The sequence below is a fragment of the Pinus tabuliformis genome, chromosome 6, assembly GCF_031772625.1.
Source record: "Pinus tabuliformis cultivar Carrire ecotype Pingquan chromosome 6, CPIR1, whole genome shotgun sequence".
NCBI lineage: Eukaryota > Viridiplantae > Streptophyta > Pinopsida > Pinales > Pinaceae > Pinus > Pinus tabuliformis.
In genome coordinates, this window is record NC_142292.1 from 266,301,753 (window position 1) to 266,322,396 (window position 20,644).

The window sequence follows — 20,644 nt, forward strand, 5'->3', positions numbered from 1 at the left end:
TGTAACAAAACTCTTGTAATAGTCAATATAAAACCCTAGAAATGGATCTCTAGGTGTATGTGCTTTTATATAATTGAAACCTTAGCCAGTTCAAAATTTGTTGTACATCTAATTTTAGAGTTTTATCTTTGCATCTAGAGTCTGTGATAAAACCCTAGTATGAGACTAATATAATTTTGTAGGAAATAGTAATGGAACCCTAGAGATAAAATGTTGATATGTTAACTTGATTGTTAGTATTCATGATTTCATTTTTGAAATCTAGGGTTTGTAACAAAACCCTAGTGGAGATTGATTTTCTAGGGCATTCTAATGAAACCCTAGAAGTACAATGTTTCTGATTATTGATATGATTTAGTTTTGATGATGAAATCTAGGGGTTTGTCACAAAATCCTAGTAAATGTTATTGCAAGAAATCTAATGGATGAAACTCTTGTTTGATTATAAAACCTAACTAGGTTTAGGTCTTTATATCTAAAATATGATCTATTATGCTTCTATTATAATGATATGATAGCTCTATAATGATAAAAGTTGACTCCATTCCCTTTTACATGTAGGAATTTACAGGGTAAGTTCCTCAGACAGAACACCAAAGGACACCGCTCACAAACAGATCACAGATCAATACACCAATATTTTTGACGTGGTTAAAACCCCCAAAGAGGGAAATAGTCCACGGCCTGAGCCAACGCAGCCACTTCAGGCAATTTATTAATAAAAGCTTCTCTCATGGACAGTTACCCTACAATGACCCTCCATGCTCTTTAAATAGAGATCATGGACCAATCGGGTGTGAAGCCACGGATCAAATGTCGGTAAGACCGAGGAGAGAATGAACCGTCGGATCACTACATATCGTGACCGTCGGATTGTAAGTTACAAAATGTACATAGTAAAGAAACACACTTTACCTAACTCTATACTAGACCAAGTTATACTTAACTATTTCCTATGTGTCAGAATATCCTAACATCCCCCTTAAGAACAACTTGGGATAGGATTGAAGGATGTACAAATATAACACAATAGGAGAAGGAAGGAGGCACTAGAGCCTATCCCCCCTTAGTGACAACTTCCTGAACTCCAACCATAAATCGAAGTTTAGTAAACTTCACCTCTGTGAGAGCCTTTGTAAAGATGTCTGCAACTTGATCATCTGTTGAACAATATTTCACTTCAAGAACATGGTCATGAATGAGCTTTCTGATGAAGTGCATGTGCAGTTCAATGTGTTTGTTGCGCTGATGTTGGACTGGATCTTTGCATAGTTGAATGGCACTTTGATTATCACACCAAAGTGTAGTCGGATGCTGCTGCTGAAAGCCAAACTCTGACAGGATCTGACGAAGCCACAAGGCTTCCTTACTAGCTTCTACGGCACCACGATACTCTGCTTCTGCTGAAGAAATAGAAATGGCACCTTGTTTCTTGCAAGCCCATGTAATAGGTCCTGAACCAAGAGTGAACACATAACCTGCAGTAGACTTCCGATCATCAGGGTCACCAGCCCAATTGGAATCAGTGAAACCAACCAATAGAGGAGCTGCTTCGGTACTATAATGAATCCCAAACTGAACTGTACCTCAAACATAACGAAGTATTCTTTTAGCTGCTTTCCAATGACTTTCATGTGGGTTTTGCATAAACCGAGCAACAAGGCCAACAACAAAGGAAAGGTCAAGACGAGTATGGGTTAGATACAAAAGTTTTCCTACAAGTTGACGGTATAAGGTAGCATCAACTTCAGGAGAAGTACAAGTGACTGAAAGCTTGACTCCAGACTGAAAGGGAGAAGGGGCTGGCTTACAGTCTTCCATGTGAAAATGGCGTAGAATATCACACGCATACTTGGAATGGGAAAGGGAAATACCTTCCTTGGATTGCAAGACTTGAAGACCAAGAAAATAATGTAAGTGTCCTAAGTTTGTCACTTCAAACTTCCTTTTAAGGCTGGACTTCACATGGTTTATAAGGTTGGGATCACTACTAGTAAGGATAAGATCATCAACATAAAGAACAAGAATGATAAGGGACTTGCCCACTTTCTTGGTGTAGACAGTATTGTCAGAATGACACCTAGAAAAGCCAGTTTCTAAAAGAAAGTTATCCATTTTGGCATACCAAGCTCGAGGAGCTTGCTTGAGACCATAAAGGGATTTCTTAAGCCGACATACAAGGCTGGAGTCTATTTGTATAAAGCCAATAGGTTGTTCCATATAGATTTCTTCATGCAAGTCCCCATGCAAGAAGGCAGATTTAACATCCATCTGATGGACTTCCCATTTGAAAGAGGCAGCAAGGGAAAGAACAAGGCGGATAGAGTTCATTTTGGCAACAGGGGAGAAGGTTTCAGTGTAGTTAATGCCTTCAACTTGTGAAAAACCCTTAGCAACAAGACGAGCTTTATGTTTATCAACTTTCCCATATGGTCCATACTTGGTTCTAGAAACCCATTTGCATCTAACAAGTTTTCGTCCCTTTGGTAGAGGAACAAGATCCCATGTATCATTTGCCAATAATGAATGATATTCTTCATTCATAGCTGCTTCCCTATCTGGATGGCCTGAAGCTTCTACAAAGGTGTCAGGATCATAATTCACTGAAGCTTGAGCCAGTAAAGAAGAGGCTCTATCAAAATGAGAACGTGTACGTCGTTGATCTGTAGGATCACCAGCAAGATCACCTGTTGCATCCCGAGTAGCACAGAACCATTTTGGAAGCTGAGGAGCTGAAGGAGGATCTTGAGAAGGTGGGGGAGGATTGTCATCCTCGCTTTCATCGTCTGAAGAGGAAATATTTTCAAAAGTAGAAGAGATAGGGAGAGGTGGCACATCCGCCGAACTAGGCTCGTAGGCCGATATATTTTCAGCAAACTTTACATCTCTTCTAATGATAATATTTTTGGACTTAAGTGGAATAAGTCTATATCCTTTGACATCTTCAGAATATCCAACAAAAATACATTTTTCACTCTTAGGTTCTAAAGCTTTATGTTTCTCATTTGGAATATGGGCCCATGCTTCACTTCCAAAAACACGAAAGTGACTTACATCTGGTTTAACTGAGCTCCATGCTTCTTCTAGAGTGATATTCTTTAAAACCTTAGTAAGAGTGCGATTTATTATGTAATTTTCACAGTTAATTGCTTCTGCCCAAAAATTAAGACCAAGTCCTTTAGATTGAAGCATACAATTAGCCATTTCCTTTTAGCTACGCCATTTTGTTGTGGAGTATATGGAATAGTATGTTGCATTTGAATTCCATTCTCAGTGCAAAATTTGATGAATTTGTTGTTAACATATTCTCCGCCATTATCAGATCTTAGCTTAAGAATTTGATGTCTAGATTGTTTTTCAACAAAGGCCTTAAAGGCCAAGAACATGTTAAATACTTCACTCTTGAGTTTTAAGAAGTATACCCAAGTGCATCAGGAGAAATCATCAATGAAAGTTAAGAAATAATTATAGCCATAGAATGAAACAACTGGAAGTGGACCACATAAATCACTATGCACAAGTTATAAAGGGTCTGAGGCATGCCAAGAGGCATGTTTTTCAAAACTATCCCGATGATGTTTTCCGAGTACACATCCCGAACAAACACCATCTCTGCAAGATACCATTGGAAGACCAATCACCATATTTTCTTTACATAGATTCTGAAGGGAGCGATAGTTTAAGTGACCAAATCGCTCATGCCAAAGTTTGCTCACTTCATCGTTATGAGCAACAAATACCGAGGGAAGATTTGATGATCCAAAGTTATGAAACTTATACAACCCTGTAGAATCATCAGCAATGCCAGTAGCTAAAATCTGTCTAGGATCTCTTAGGTCCTTAATTACAACATCGTGAGGTGAAAATTCAACGATTTTACCTTCACCTGAATGAGTTATCTGATATATAGATAGAAGGTTGCAGGATAAGGTTGGAACACATAATACATCATTAAATTGACCATTGTCTATATGAACAGTTCTAGTCCCTACAACACTAAGAGATCTATCATCACCAACATATATATTTTTGGTGTTACAATCATTTAAAGAAGAAAACATGGCTTTGTTTTTCGCCATGTGATAAGAAGCTCTAGAATCAATGAGCCACTCATGAGAATGAGAAGAAGAAGATACATTTAGTGCATACCCAGACCGAGATGCTTGACAACCACATGCAGAAAGTGTTATTCCTGAAGATGAAGTTGAAGTTGAAGAGTGCTCCAAATGGATGTTATGCTTCTTCATTGCTGCTTCCAAGGCTTCCATCTTCTTAAAGCATTTGGATTCTAAGTGGCCATCTCGATTACAAAAGTTGCAATGTCTATCAGTCTTCTTCCCTTTGTTTTTATTTGTCTTATCATTTTGTTGAAATGATTTTTTATTTTGAGGCTGAAATTGCTTAGGACCCTTCTTTGGTTTAGGACCATTCCTTTTAGGATACAACTTCTTAGGATTCTTTTAATTTGGTTGCTGTTGGGGGGCTAACACTTTCTTAGAAGAGTTTCCAAGATTAAGAAGACCAAGGTGTAAGAGTTTTTCTTGTTCTCTTATTAAAGAATCACAAAAGGAATCAAAGGAAGGGGACTTGTAGGCTTGCCCTTGAGAAATGAAGGCTTCTCTTGTAGAATGGAAGGTGGACACAAACACAAAATAGGCTGGTCCCGACTTAGTAAGAATGGAATAGATAAGGTTAGTATCTTCTTTCTTACCGTTAACACCTTCAAAGAGAAGTCTAAGGGTCTTGAACTTGGACAAAAAATCTTCAATGCAAGAAAAATTATTGGGGTCCAATGTAAGCAACTCATTTTCGAGTTGATGGGCTTTAAGTTCATTTTTAATTCCAAAAACTTTAGTAATCTGTTTCATTGCTTCATCAGGAGTATCAAGTTCTGCAATATGGAATCTAAGATCTGGAGAAATAGACATCCCTATCAACCATCGTGCTTGATCTTGCTTATTTTCCCATTTAGCTGCCTTATCTTCATCTTTCGGTTTGGTTTCTTGGCCTGAGGATATTTTGTAGAGACCTTTACTTCTAAGTAAATCCACAATGTAGGACCACCATTGGAAGTAGTTGGTGCTGTCAAGAATAACTTGGCATGGACTTTCCATTTTAACAGAAACTGAAGCTATAGGTGCTAAAACTAAGTGTTCCAATGGAAAGATCTCGAAAAATTAGGCTGGTTAAAAAAAAAACGGCTCTGAAAATGACTTCCGGATGAAGAAGTTATGGCTTTTTCAAGAAAAGTTGACGAAGATGCCGACGAAGTGCGGGAATGTGCAGAAATGAATGAAAATGTTAATTTAAAAAAAAATCCACCCCCTTTCCAAAATTAATCTAATTAGCTCAACAAAAAGAAGACTTGAACTCAAGACCTCTACTCTCATAAAGTAGCTTTGGACCAAGTGAGCTAAACTAAAAGTTTAGTAATTTTTGGAAAAGAGGAAGGGTTTTTTTTTTTTAGTTGCTGAAGCTTTGGGCTGCGTGCTTACTTGAGAAAACTCTTTTTCCCTATAAAACAGAAAACAGAAAACCCAACACGAACATACAAAAAAAGCAAACCTCACGGCTTGAAGTTAGCTTTACTCGGAAACTAAATATTTTCCTAAATGTTTCTGATTTTCCAAGATCACACTAAGGCGTGGCGGAAAAGAGCATACGCATGAGAAAAATCCTTCCTCTCTGTTTCTGATTTGCCTAGATCGCACAGAGTCGCGGGGAAAAGAGCATACGCATAAATGAAAGGTATATATCCGGTAATAAAAAAGGAGCTAAATAAACCGAAATAATAAACAGAGAGAAAATAACTAGAAACTGCAAAAAAAACACTGTATACCTCTAGATCTTAAAAATGACGTAGCTAGGGATACCAGAAATCTTTTGGTGTGAAACGAAAGGGGTTCCTCACTGGAATAGATGCTCCTAACACAACAAAGAAGTCCTCTCAGCCCGAAAGAAGTCAGAAACAATAGATCTAGGAAATGGTAGTTGGATGCAGTTCTACCGGCTTCAGATTTGGATCACCAACGGACGCAGCCCTCAAATAGCTCTGATACCATGTAGGAATTTACAGGGTAAGTTCCTCAGATAGAACACCAAAGGACACCGCTCACAAACAGATCACAGATCAATACACCAGTATTTTTGACGTGGTTAAAACCCCCAAAGAGGGAAACAGTCCACAGCCTGAGCCAACGCGGCCACTTCAGGCAATTTATTAATAAAAGAATGAAAATTTACATAAGCTTCTCTCATGGACGGTTACCCTACAAATGACCCTCCATGCTCTTTAAATAGAGATCATGGACCAATCGAGTGTTACGCCACATATCAAGTGTCGGTAATACCGAGGAGAGAATGAACCGTCAGATCACTACATATCGTGACCGTCGGATTGTAAGTTACAAAATGTACATAGTAAAGAAACACACTTTACCTAACTCTATACTAGACCAAGTTATACTTAACTATTTCTTATGTGTTGGAATATCCTAACATTACATATATATTTGTGTTTGGTTGTACTTGTTCTTAAAATTTTACAGGTACATATCCTTCAAGAAGTGAACGACTTGATGAAAATGCCATGAGGATGTTTGAAATTGGAGAATAGTTGAAGCAATACTACTGGTTATTCGTGATTGATAAATTTGTGAACAAGACTTGTGTGTTTTTGGAAGAAGTGTTGAGGCTGAAGAAGTAAAGATTCTAACTAGATGTGTTTGATATGATGATGATCTAAGCAACATTAGAATGATTAAGGACCTTGAAGGTTTGTGTTAAATATATATAGTGAGTTTATTATTAATTAGGGTTGTGTTTGTGTTAGGGTCCAACCCTCACCCATTTATTTATGTAATAGGGTCATGTATTATTTTGTAATTAAGATCTGCTCTGCTGGAGGCTGCCCCCTCGAAGAGGCAAGTGAACATTGCTTTCATCTATGAATAATAAAATACTTTTTTTTTCTCATTTTGTTCTGTGTTCTGGGTTGTATTTCTTCACATATCTGGTATTCTGGAATCTTCTCGCAGGTTAAGAGCATAACAAGTGGTATTAGAGTGCTTTCTAGGGCCAATGGTATCTCCATTTTTGGCAGAATTTTTTTTAGGCTAGAGACATGTTCCGGCATCTTTAAACCATGGGATTTGTCGTTGAGTGCATAAACCTGCAGATTTGTGGAGGCATGCATGCAGGAAATACAAGAGGTGGTCACGCTTGTTGGACTCCTTTGTAACCCCTATGGGTACCCCTTCGAGTAGTAGCACATTAGACATAACACTCACAGACTGCCTTCCACGTACCCTATGGGTATATCAAAAGCCCCCTAGGATCACCTGAAACCTCACCTTAGATAAACCATCGGCCATCTTGCTGCTACAGTACACTGAGAATAGCACTCGGGGAGATTACTCGCGTGTATGATAGGGTAGTCAAGTAGTATGGCTAAGGGTATGGTTGATCCTCCTTAGTTAGTGCCCTGAAAGATTGGCGCATAGTACTATTGTTGGACCCCTATGTATATTGCGATCTGTAGCACCTGACACTCCTTTGAGACAATAGTTCCTTCGACTCTCTGAAGATTGCCATTATCTTATTTTCCAGATCATATCTAGCAGTTGGGGTTCTATCACCGTAGCAACAATCAAATCCATCAGTTGAGGTTCTATCGCCACAGTATCATTTAGATCTAGCAGTTGGGGTTTTGTCGTCAGCACAGTCCAACTCACATTCAGCAGTTGGGGTTTTGTCGTCAGCACAGTCCAACTCACATTCAGCAGTTGGGGGTTTCGTAGGTAGATCTGACCATTTGTGCAGTGAGGCTTGTGGCTCCTATACCCTAGGGCGATTCTCGTGGGACATTCGGTAGGATCAAGTTTTCTGGAAATTGGCGACTGCAGTATTGATAAGCGGGGAGTAAAAATAAAAATAAAAAAATCTGAGGCCTTCCCGGGACGCTTATAAGAGACTTAGCCCATAAGAATCAGGACAACAAGCTGATCGCAGTGGTACCATTCACTTGTCAGCTTCAATTTTCAGGCGGTCCCAATTTTTTTCAAAGTGATGACAAGTGACCAAGATCTGTGTATGGTAGAAACCAAAGCTCAAGCCATGGCCAACGAGAAGATTGAGAGCCTTGAAAAACAGTTGGCTTCTTTCCAGAACATAGCGGACCAGATGCAGAAATTCATGGAAACTTTCAAAGTGAGCACGTCGGGGTGGCATCCGGAGGCACATGGTTTTAATGAAGACCTTGAAGGAGAATCTAGCCATCATATTCACTTACATGGAAATCACCAACATTCCCACCCTTGGCCACCCAAGTTGGACATGTATAAATTTGATGGCTCTAATCCGACAGTATGGGTAGCATACATGGAACAATATTTCCTTCTGAATGATATCCTAGATGATCCAACTAAACTATGTGTGGCAGCTCTTTGCTTGGACCAAGAGAGATGGAAATGGTGGCAGTGGCATCAAAACGTTATCACGGGAAAATAACTTGGTAGGTGTTCTCAATATCTCTTTGTGACCGCTTTGATAGAGACTCTAATTTTTTGGGTCGTCTTACTAAGCTCTAACAGACAGGCACAGTAAAAGAATACATTGTAGCATTTGAGACGTTGGCCATCTGCAAAGAAGGTTTGGAAGATGAATTCTACTTGGAATGTTTTATAAGTGGTCTCAAAGAAGCCATCCAAGCACATGTCCAGATGCACCACCCACCTACATGGATAGACGCTTGCAACAAGGATATTGAAGTGGAACATGCTTTAGCTGCCCAGTCTCCTCGTCCAAATTTAATAGCCAAGGGATGCCCCACCTAGGCTCGGGGCCCCACCCAAACACTTAAGGTTCAAAAGGTGTCTCCATCAGAAATGGATGAAAGAAGAAAAAAAGAATTGTGCTGCTATTGTGATGACAAATACTCCCTCGGGCATAAATGCAAGGAACCCAAATTATTTCAAATTGATGTTATTGACCACAACTCATCTGAGGAAGCCCAACCGCTTGAGGGACCAGAGGACAAAGTTGAGAAAACCCAACAAGACAGTGAACTCCCAGCTACACTAGAGGAACCAGTCATCTCGCTACATGCTTTGGCGGGCAATTCTGCGCCCCAAACTCTCAAAATCAGAAGCTTTATTAAACATCGCCTGGTAGTAGTATTGATTGATAGTGGTAGCACTCATAACTTTATCCATCAGCCAGTCGCCGAAGCTGTTCATTGTTTTATCAGGGTAATCTCTAATTTCTAGGTCCAGATTGCTAATGGGGGGACAATGAAATGTGAAGGCCGCTGTGAAAATATCAAACTTCAAATGGGAGACTACCACCTCAAGACCCACATGTTTGCGATTAACATGGGTGGTTGTGACATTGTCTTGGGGTCTGAATGGCTTCGCACACTAGGCCCAATAACCATGGATTTCTAGGAGTTATATATGAGCTTTAAGCAGAATGACCACATGCATACCCTCAGTGGACTCCAGTCAGGTGCTCCTTCTATCATCAACGCACATCGCATGGAAAAGTTATTGAAAAAGGGCCATCATGGAATTATCACCTAGTTTAATGCCATCTAGGCTATCGAGCCCACTACTCTTCATATTCTTCCTGACATGCAACAGGTCTTGAATCGACACCTGCAGGTTTTTGACAAACCTAAAGAGCTTCCACCCTCTAGAGGGGAACATGATCATAACATCACTTTGGTCCTAGGGGCATAACCGCTGAATGTGCGGCCATATCTATATCCTTTCACCCAAAAGAATGAAATTGAAAAAAATCATTAAGGAACTCCTTGAAGCCAATGTCATTCGTTCTAGCATTAGTCCCTCTTCATCACCAGTGGTCATGGTGCTCAAGAAAGATGGGGAATGGTGCATGTGTCTAGACTTTAGGGCCCTGAACAAGCTCACGGTCAAATAAAAATTCCATATCCCAGTTGTTGATGATTTGCTAGATGAACTACATGGTACTCAATTCTTTACTAAGCTAGATCTTCGCTCGGGCTATCACCAAATACGCATGAAAGAAGTAGACATTCCCAAAACTTCTTTCCGAACTCATGAAGGACATTATGAATTCTTGGTCATGCCATTTGGTCTCTGTAATGTCCCATCCACTTTTCAAAGCCTCATGAATCACGTGTTGAAACCATATCTCCAAAAAATTGTCCTTGTTTTCTTCGATGACATTCTTATCTACAACCTGTTATGAAACCAACTCACAAAAAGATAGAAAAGATAGATCAATGCCTTGTAAATAAGCCTCTTCGAGGGGGAAACCTCCTTTACATTACACAAATGAACAATTCTTGGATGATACAAATGACAAGACCTCCTTTCTATATATAGGAGTCTAAGAGGTCATAATATAATCAGAGCCGACAAGTCATAATATAATCAGAGCCGACATAACAATAATAATGTAAGGGCACAATAATAACAATAGTGGGCTTCTATGGGGTACAATAATAACAATATGGGGCTACATGGGCACAACAATATAATAAGGGGGTTGTACTAATAACAATAAGGGGTTACACTAGTAGTATAGAGACCTAACACAGCCTCACCTGAGAAAAACATCTTCAACATGTAGACCTGCTCTTGCAACTGCTCCAGAATCATAAATTATTTGTCAAATTGTCCAAGTGCTCATTTGGCATGGAAGAAGTTGAGTATTTGGGCCACATTGTGGGGTGTGAAGGTGTTCGGGTGGATCCCAAAAAGATACAGGCAATGCGATATTGGCCCCAACCAAAAAACTTGAAGAGTTTGAGGGGATTCTTGGGTCTCACCGGCTACTATCGCAAATTTATCTACAATTATGGTCGTATTACTAGATCCCACGCTAACCTTCTTAAGAAAAAATCATTCCTCTAGACTGATGCAACACAACAGGTATTTATGGCTCTCAAACAGGCCATGTGTTCCACTCCCGTATTGGCACTACTCGACTTCACCAAATCTTTTGTGATTGAATGTGATGCTTCAGGTACTGGTATTGGTGTTGTCTTAATGTAGGAAGGCCGACGCTTGGCTTTCACCAACCAACAACTAAGTGGGAAACATCTGGGACAATCTACCTATGAGAAGGAGATGAGGGTCATCTTACATGCAGTAGATACTTGGCAACCATACTTATTGGTGTGTCGTTTCCAAATCCATATAGACCATCAAAGCCTCAAATGTTTTTTGGAGCAACCTCTATCCTTTCCCCAGAAAAATAAATGGTTGGCCAAAATGTTGGAATGTGATTATGAGATAATTTACAAGAAAGGGTGTGACAACGTTGTAGAGGATGCTTTATCATGCCAATTTGAGCATGAAAGCACCCTGATATCAATCTCTCTTCCCATACCAGATTGGATTGAAGAAGCCTGCAAGGAATGGTTTTCACATCCCTCTCTCTCCCAACTCATTAATAACTTGAGAGCAGAACCTAATTCCTCAGTTGGCTACTCTTGGAAGGATGAGATTCTTCGCTACAAGGATTGAGTAGTTATATCGCCGACATCTACCCTTAAAACACGAATTTTTGCAGAGTTACACTCATCTCCCACTACAAGCCATGCAGCCTTCCATAAGACTTATGCTCACACTCGTTGTTCTTTCTTTTGGACCGGCATGAAAACTAACATTCTTACTTTTGTAGCTGAATGTGATGTGTGTCAACGCCACAACAGAGAAACAGACAAGTCACCAGGCACGTTACAACCATTACCCGTCCCTGCCTCAATCTGGATGGATGTTCCTATGGATTTCATTATTGGTCTTCCAAAGTCAGGCAACAAGTCAGTCATCATGGTGGTTGTGGACAAACTTTCTAAATATGCTCATTTTTGCTCTCTACCCCACCCATTTACCCCCACTTTGGTGGCTCAAGCTTTCATGGACCAGATCTTCAAATTGCATGGCATGCCCACTTCCATTATGTCTGATCATGACCTGAATTTCACCAGTAACTTTTGGCAAGAACTTTTCAAGCTACAAGGCACCCAACTCCAACTAAGTACTTTCTATCATCCCCAAACTGATGGTCAAACTGAAGTAGTCAACAAATGTTTGGAGACACACCTAAGGTGCTTCAATTCAGAAAAGCAACATCAATGGGTACAGTGACTACCTCTAGCTAAATGGTGGTATAATACTAACTATCATGCAACCACCAAGATGAATCCATATGAAGCAGTGTACGATCAACTCCCACCTTCACCTACTTCTTCTTGGATGCTCTAAGGTGCAAGCAGTGGATCAACTCCTATAGAACCGTGCAACCATGCTAGCCCATCTCAAAGATAATCTCCATCAAGCTCAGAATCGCATGAAGCAATACGCAGACCAACATCGTTCAGAGCACGCATTTCAAGAAGGGGACTAGGTATTCCTGAAACTGCAACCATATAAGCAAACATCACTCAAAGACAAGGGCTGACAAAAATTAGCTCCAAAATTCTGCGAACCTTATCAAATACTTCAACACATTGGAGGAGTAGCCTACAAGCTAGCCTTGCCACCAACTTCAAAAGTCCATCTAGCCTTCCATGTATCATGCCTCAAGAAAGTGGTGGGAAACAATTGCAGAATTCAAACCAGTCTACTTGAGTTGGATGAAGAAGGTTCACTCTCGCTCCAACTTGAACAGGTCCTCGATATGCGAGAACGACATCTGCACAACCGCACAATCAAGGAAGTTCTCGTCAAGTGGAAAGACACCTCTCTAGAAGATGCGACCTAGGAACTAGCCACTATTCTTCAGCAGTTTCCGCAGCTTCAACCTTGAGGGCAAGGCTACTTTTTATGGGATAGAGCATGTTAGGGTTGAATCCTCACCCCTTTATTTATGTAATAGGGTCGTGTCTTATTTTGTAATTGAGATCTGATATGTTGGAGGTTGCCCCCTCGAAGAGGCAAGTGAACATTGCTTTCATCTCTGAATAATAAAATACGTGTTGTTTTTATAATTTTGTTCTGTGTTCTGGGTTGTATTTCTTCGCATATCTGGCATTCTGGAATCTTCTCGCAGGTCAAGAGCATAACAGTTTGTGCAAATATCTCCATAAGAAGGTTGAATGTTTGAATCATGCTTGGATTGGCGGATATATCTAGTTTAATTGATGAGGAAAGATGAAGCATCTTGGGGTGACAAGATGCTTGGGAGAACATTTGGTCGGCTATGATGATGTCTAGATCTTGAAGTAGGGATGGTAGAGTTGGTCTTGGAGCTCCGACCTTGGATACGCACCTAGATCCTTGGGTTGGTGTTAGAGCTAAAGCCTGATGGTACCTAAAGTGGCTAAAGCTTGGAACACACCTTAGTCCCACCCAATTAGAATACCTTAGTTAGGTATCTAATCTGTAGCATTGCATGTGTTGTGGCTCTTCATAGATCATATCATTTCGAGATCTTCCATGTAGTACCCATATATATGTAATTATGAATACCTCCCTAGTTAAGAGGGAGTGTTGAAGAATGTAATTAGTGTTCGTCTTCATAATGGTTTTTGAGTCATAATGAAATGTATTTGTCAAAAGAAAGAAAAGAACATTTATTTATAAAAGGAAAATTATTTATTAGAATGGGTTTCATGCTTTATTATTTTATTTCTAGGTCAAAGCCTCCATTGTAGGCTTCAAGTGTTTATGATAAGAGTGCTTGTCCATGTCATCATGTAATAGACCCTTCCTCGACTTTATCTATCAAAAAGTAAAATTATTTTGATGTAAAATAATTTAATTAGGCCTCCTCCACCATGTCAACCTCAAGCTTTACAAGTCAGCCTCAAATGAGAGCCAGAAACAACTATAAATAGGCAGTTACTTGACCTCATTTGGACATCCATTCAAGAAATTTGATCTACAATTGCAAGAAGACAAAAAGAAGTGTAAAATAGGAAGAATAAGGAGAGAAGAAGCCTAGAAGAAGAAGAAACCCTAAGCAAAGAGAGAAGAACCTCATTTTCTTTCTCTTTTGACTCACACGTGTGAAATTATGAAGTTGTTGGGGAGAAAAAATTGCATATCTACAGTAGGGCTGAAATTCTGGAAGTTGGGGGCCGAAATTTTGTGTTGTAGTTGGGTTGAAGTTGGCTGACAAGAAGAAACTACTAAAGTTTGCATAATCATCTTGGAAGGTTGATTTGGTGGAGTGATGAAGGTCTTTTGATCTAGTCAAAGGACTTGGTTTGTCTCAATTTGATTAGAATCTACTAGTGGAAGAGTTTGACTGGGTTTTCCCCTTCATAGGGGTTTAAGCTCTAGCTGAGTGTCTACTTCTGGTGTCATTGATCTTCATGCTTTTGATTTGATGATTCTTAATGAGAAGAAGATAAAGAAGAACATAAATAAATTTAATAAGAATACAAGAATATCACAAGTAATTGTCAACATAAGAAAATATTTCTGGCTTTTTTATTTTCTAACATGGAGGTAGTGAATTTTTTTGAAAGTTTGTGATTGACAAGGGGAGCGATCCAAGGGGCACCTATGTATGCATTTATCCATCTTATGAATTCCTTATTGAGCCAAAACTTTTCCATAACTGAAAAGAGGAAACAATGTCTTACCCTATCAAATGTGTTGCCCATATCTAGCTTGATGACGATACTCGGCTCCTCGCTCTCCTTGCTTAGGTGTATGGCCTCTTGAACTAGTATGAAACTAGCAAGAATTTTTCAATGATGCATGAATCCCTCTTGATTTTTTGATATTATTGTCAATAGAACCTTCCATAATTTGTTGCAATGACCTTTGTGAGGATTTTGTATGTGGCATTACATAGGGAGATTGGCTTTGAAAAGAGAGGTAGTAGGCATGGATTCTTTTGGAATCAAGGCAAGGAAGGAGGAATTCGTACTTCCTACCAACGTGTCTTTCCTCTTGGACAAGTTAATCATTTACATTAAACCATTTTTATTAGTGACTAGAAAGACTAGAAGAAGTTTATTGTAAAGCCATTCAGTGTCGGGGCTTTATCTAGATCTAATGACTAGATAGCCTCAACTGCTTCCTCCTCATCTACCTCCTTAATGAGATGTTGGTTTTCTAAAATGGATACTCTAGAAGGGATACATGATAGAATGTCCCTTACTTTGGTTGGTCTGGCCTCTTTGTCTTCAATGTATAATGCCTAAAAATGAGAGAAAGTTTTTTGTTTTATTTCTACAAAGGAGGTTATTTTGCATCTACCTTCCATAACTATTTCTTTGACCTAATTGTGGATTTCCCTAGCCTTGGCTTGTTTGTGGAAGAATGTCATGTCTTGTCCCATGCATTCAACCAGATGCTTTGTGATTTTAGCCTCCAATGTTCCTCTTCATGTCTGTGAATTTCCTAAATTTGTTTGGTTAGCTCCTCTTTTTCAATTTGCCAATTTTCCATCAATCTAGAGTTCATCAAGTTTTAATGTTGCTCCAATTGCTTGTATAACTCTATTTTTTTGTCTGGGGGGTTTATAGTGCTCCTTATCCCAAGATCGTAGAGCCCATTTAACTACTTTTAGTTTATATTCCCACATGAAGGTTGGAGATCCTTCAATAGGGGAGATCTAAGCCTGCTTCATGATATCAACAACTTGTGCTTCTTGTAGCTAGCTTAGATTGTAGTGAAAGGGGGTTGGCCCCAGATCTTCTAGTGGATCGATTTCCAAGTTGATGGGTCGATGATCAAACTCTCTTTGTGCTAAAATTGATGAGATGCATTCTACCCCTTTAATCAACCAATTGTTATAAAAAAGAAATTGATCCAACTTCGCTACTATATGCCCTTCCCCAACCCTTTTGTTGTCCACGTATAATTCCTTTTCTTTGGGATAATATCAATGAGATCTGATTCTGTTATCAAATCCTACATTCTTTCTCTACATAGGTCCTTAACTATATTCCCCATAGTTTTCTAACTATAGTCCCCACACTTTTATGAGGAAAATAAAATCGTATTGAAATCTCTCTCAATATGTTGATTTCTTTCCGATTAATAAAAAACCCCAAAATTCATTTTTGTCTGCATTATTTATTCGGGTGTAAACATTTGCTATAAAAATATGCTCCTTGACATCATTATTTTTTAATTAGATCCCAATTCTTAAACAAATTCTATAAAAAAATAAAATACTCTTTTTAATAAAGATATCTTATCTTGAAAAATCTTTTAATGATTCTTAAACAAATTTTATATAAAAAGATCATTTTATTACCAGCACATTTATAAAAAAATAAAATACTCTTTTAATAGAGATATCTGGAAAGAACATCCACTATCGCAATCTTTTAATAATTCCAAAACCAATTTTATAAAATAAATCATTTTTATTACCAAATTGAAAAGATGATTATTCAAAAAAACCATTTAGGATTAGTAGTGACTTTAACTATATCTTTCTGTTAAAAAAATTGGTCATTATTAAAGTTTTCAAATAAGTTTGAAAGTGCAATATTCCAGGCTTAGGTTATTATACCTGCATATGGCAGGTTTATATTGCAATTGGTTTCCCGACAATTTTTATGAGATTTATTTTAGGATAATACGACCCAATTTTTTTTTATAAAATATAAATTAAAAAAAAAAAAAAAAAAAAATCAAAAAAAAAAAAAATTGTCCATAAAAAATTAGTTATTCAAATGGATATGATGCCTGCACGGATTTTACGATTAATTTTTCGGTAGTCATCCGTCTCCGGTCTCAAATCTCGATTTTCTGTGATTCGCACACATCTATTGCCTCGTTAACTAAACAATTGTCTCTAATTGGGCTTAACATATCTCCGGGGATATCTATTATCGACTAAAACATCTTAAGTCAAACAAGAAATTAAGATTAGATTATCTGCTGATTTGAATGTTCCTCGCCAAGAGTTCCCTGGTTTAGAAATTGATCGGGATTACACCAGGCCAATTCAACACTGGTCTATGAGGGTCAGGGTTGGCTCTGAGAGGTTTGAGTATCGTGATTTCGTTCATCATTCCCGTAGTAAAGTGAGTGCATCAGTATTTGTTTGCCCAATGCCAAGGGTTCTTTTTTACAGAGGAAAAAAAACAGAATCATTTTTAACGATTCATTAAAAATGAGAGCTTTATATTCGTTTGGATCAAATTCAATTTATCAGTGCTGCTCTGCAATGAGCCCGGAAGACTAAAATCCATAAAAAAACAAAACAGAGCAGTTTTCAAGGAGCAGGACAGCAAGCATATTTAGATGGCATCAAAACCAGAATGGAATACAAAAATAGACATCGAAAAATAAAACAGGTCTGGGAGGGGACTCCCTAGATAGAAAAAACCTGCAAATAACACCTATGAAAAATTGAAAAAGCGGTGACTACATAACGAACCAGCGGAGAAGTACTCAAAATGGAAAAAATCAGGAGAAAGAGACAACCCTGCTTGGAGAGGGTGTCAGTGACGAGGTTTTGTTTATCGTACAAATGCTGGAAGGATATGTCAAAAAAGGCAGCCTTTAGATCCCTGATAGGATTGATCCAATTGTAGACTGAGAAAACCCAAAGGTTGGAGTGGTCCAAAATTTATTGAATTAGAGTAATGGACTCTCAATTCCTAGCCATGAGGAACATTGTAAGGCACCGAATAAAGCAATCATCTATGCCCTGATGTTGTCTCCCTTGCCATTAAACCAACAAAGCCTATAATATGAAGAGGGGTCAATTATCAGGAAAGCACCAAGGGCACATATGCCTCCGGAGGCAGCCCTATCAAAAAAATATATAGGAAAGATGCCCTTGCCATTAGACCAACAAAGCCTATAATATGAAGAGGGGTCAATTATCAGGAAAGCACCAAGGGCACATATGCCTCCGGAGGCAGCCCTATCAAAAAAATATATAGGAAAGATGCCCTTGCCATTAGACCAACAAAGCCTATAATATGAAGAGGGGTCAATTATCAGGAAAGCACCAAGGGCACATATGCCTCCGGAGGCAGCCCTATCAAAAAAATATATAGGAAAGATGCCAGGGAGATCAAGTATGGAAATAGAACAAGGAGAAGCCTTAGGCACTCAAGGACTGATTTCCATAAAAAAAAACTACAATTTTTAATACAACCCGATATGAATTAGAAAATTTTTCTTCAAAAATAAGATCATTCTGAGCCATTCAAATCCCCACAATACATATAATGGAACAAACCTGTAAGGAAGTGCACTTTAAGCCCAATACATAATACAGGCACAATGGAAAAGTCATCTTTATAGACTGTGAACCCAGCAAAACATTTTATCTTCAATGAAACGTCTCAACCCCCACATACTCGCACACCAATCAGAATAAGAATAAGGTAAAGAGTGACTGGAAGCAGAAATGTAAAAATTTATTCAAAGAATGACCGGAGGAGGAAATGTAAGAAATACGCATCTCCCCAACTTATTACATATTTTGTTCCGTTCGCCGGGGTAAGGGTAGTCAAGGGTTTCCCTTACCCGGGGAATTGAACAAAATATGTAATAAGTTGGGGAGCGGTGTAAAAATCTATTCATGCTTAAGGCGTATCCGTCTCCGTATCCATCCGTGGCAGGGGCACATAAGTATAGACGAGCTAAACCGGTTGAACGAATTGAACGGAAACCATTTCACTCGCTGTCTTAGCCATGGCTCAAAGAATACCTATATGAATAACTGTGTGAGCGTTTTGATTTTAGGGTCATAATATTCATTTTTTTAATCATATGATGAATCGGTAATTGTCAGGCTTAATCTATGGGAGACTTAGGATCAAACTTCATAACTGCCACTATAACACCAAGAGCATAACCAACCACCTGTAAGTCATGGTGAATCGGTAACTGTCAAGCCTAATCTATGGGAGACTCAGGATCAAACCTCATAGCTGCCACTATAACACCAAGAGCATAACCAACCACCTGTGAGATCAAACCTCATCGCTGCCACTATAACACCATGAGCATAACCAACCACTCGGTGTCGGGTATACTAAGTTCCTATGATTTTAGCAAGGGAAAGAGGAATCAGCCCCTCTAGCTACCACTACAGCAAGTCGTTGTACTCATGAGATTTAAACTTCAGTCTTCCTAGACTTCGCCAATATAACTTACTATCAAACCACACATCACTGTACTATTTTAGAATCACAATATTATTGCGATACTCCTATTGCATTCACGGGATGGGTACGTTTCATCCCCTTTATTTCATTTCTTCTAAGTATTAAATAATCTATTTCTATTAATCATTTAATTGTGGAGATTCCTAGAAACGAGGGCGAGTCGATTTCGTGACTGGGAGCGGGGTATAAACATGTTGACCTCGTATTCATGTCATTGGCAAATCCTACAATTTCACATTGAATCGGAAAATACGGACATATCGAAATCCGGTCTGCCTGCCAGCGTAACCTCTCCTTATTCCTGCGCTTACCCTGAAGCACACATTAAAAGAAATAAATAGCGGTGGCATGAAATTTTGATCTTCACTTGCAAACGAGCATCCCAAAGCTTCGGTGGATTGATTGGGAGTTAATACGGCAGTTGTCTATAATGAAATTTTTTGGAAGTATTTTTGGTGGGTTTTTCCGGTCAAAATCCGGTAGTAATTTATTGGAATCGCAAGTTTGATAGCTAGTTTTTGCACAATCAAAGCGTCCCAGGGGTTTTTCAGGGTGCTGAATCCAAATATGCAGTTAAAAAACCATTTTAACTGCAACAAATCAAGATTTAACCTCAATTTCTTCTGCCGGATTCCGACACCGGAATCTCCAAAAAGTCGCATTATAGACAACTCCGTTAATATGTATTTAGGGTTAGGCAAAGTTTTTTTAGTCGGAAATTACCTGGGAGAATTTTTTGGGATTTAATATGTATTTAAGTTTTTAATCTTAGTGATTTAAAGTAAATCAACAATATTGGACGCACAGTTCACGTGGTCGAGACGGATGACTTTCCCAGTCCCCACTCGTGTTCGAATCTTGATATATGTTCACGTTGCCCGACAGCCATTGTGGTTCATTTCAAGCTTCTGTACATATGTAAATATTATGATAGATTGTGAATTTGGGCTAAATATAGCTTCTAAGTGAGGGACTCGCCCTCCCTCTATTAAAAGAAAACAATATTACAAATCATACCATGTTAAAAATGATATTATAATTAACAATGTTGCAATTTCAAGTTAAAAATGATATTATTGCTAACAATGTTGCAATTTCAAATTTATCTTTATTAAGTGTTATTTTGGTTATCCAAATTAGGTAATGAGAAGTTAACACTTTCTTTAATTTTATCACTAGTATGTTATTATAGTTTAAGATATTATTATTAATTTTTTTTTTTTCTAAATTCAATGTTGTTTATTAATTTTGATTTCCAAAAGCTTATAATCTAATTATCTAAAAAATTTAAAATTAATAAATTTATTTAAAATAAATTTTATATCTTCAATAATAAAAATAACCAAGACTAATTTGGCGTTTGGTTTGGCCTTGATCTTAAAATTTAATAATAATATCAATAATTAAACACCCAACACTAAATTAATGAAAATATTATATGGTAGAATATGTATATATTTAGAATTGAAGAATCTCTAACATGTACAACATAATGTTTGTTAAATGATGAATTATTTGTTTTGAAATGTTTTGGTTTAGTATTAAAAACTTATT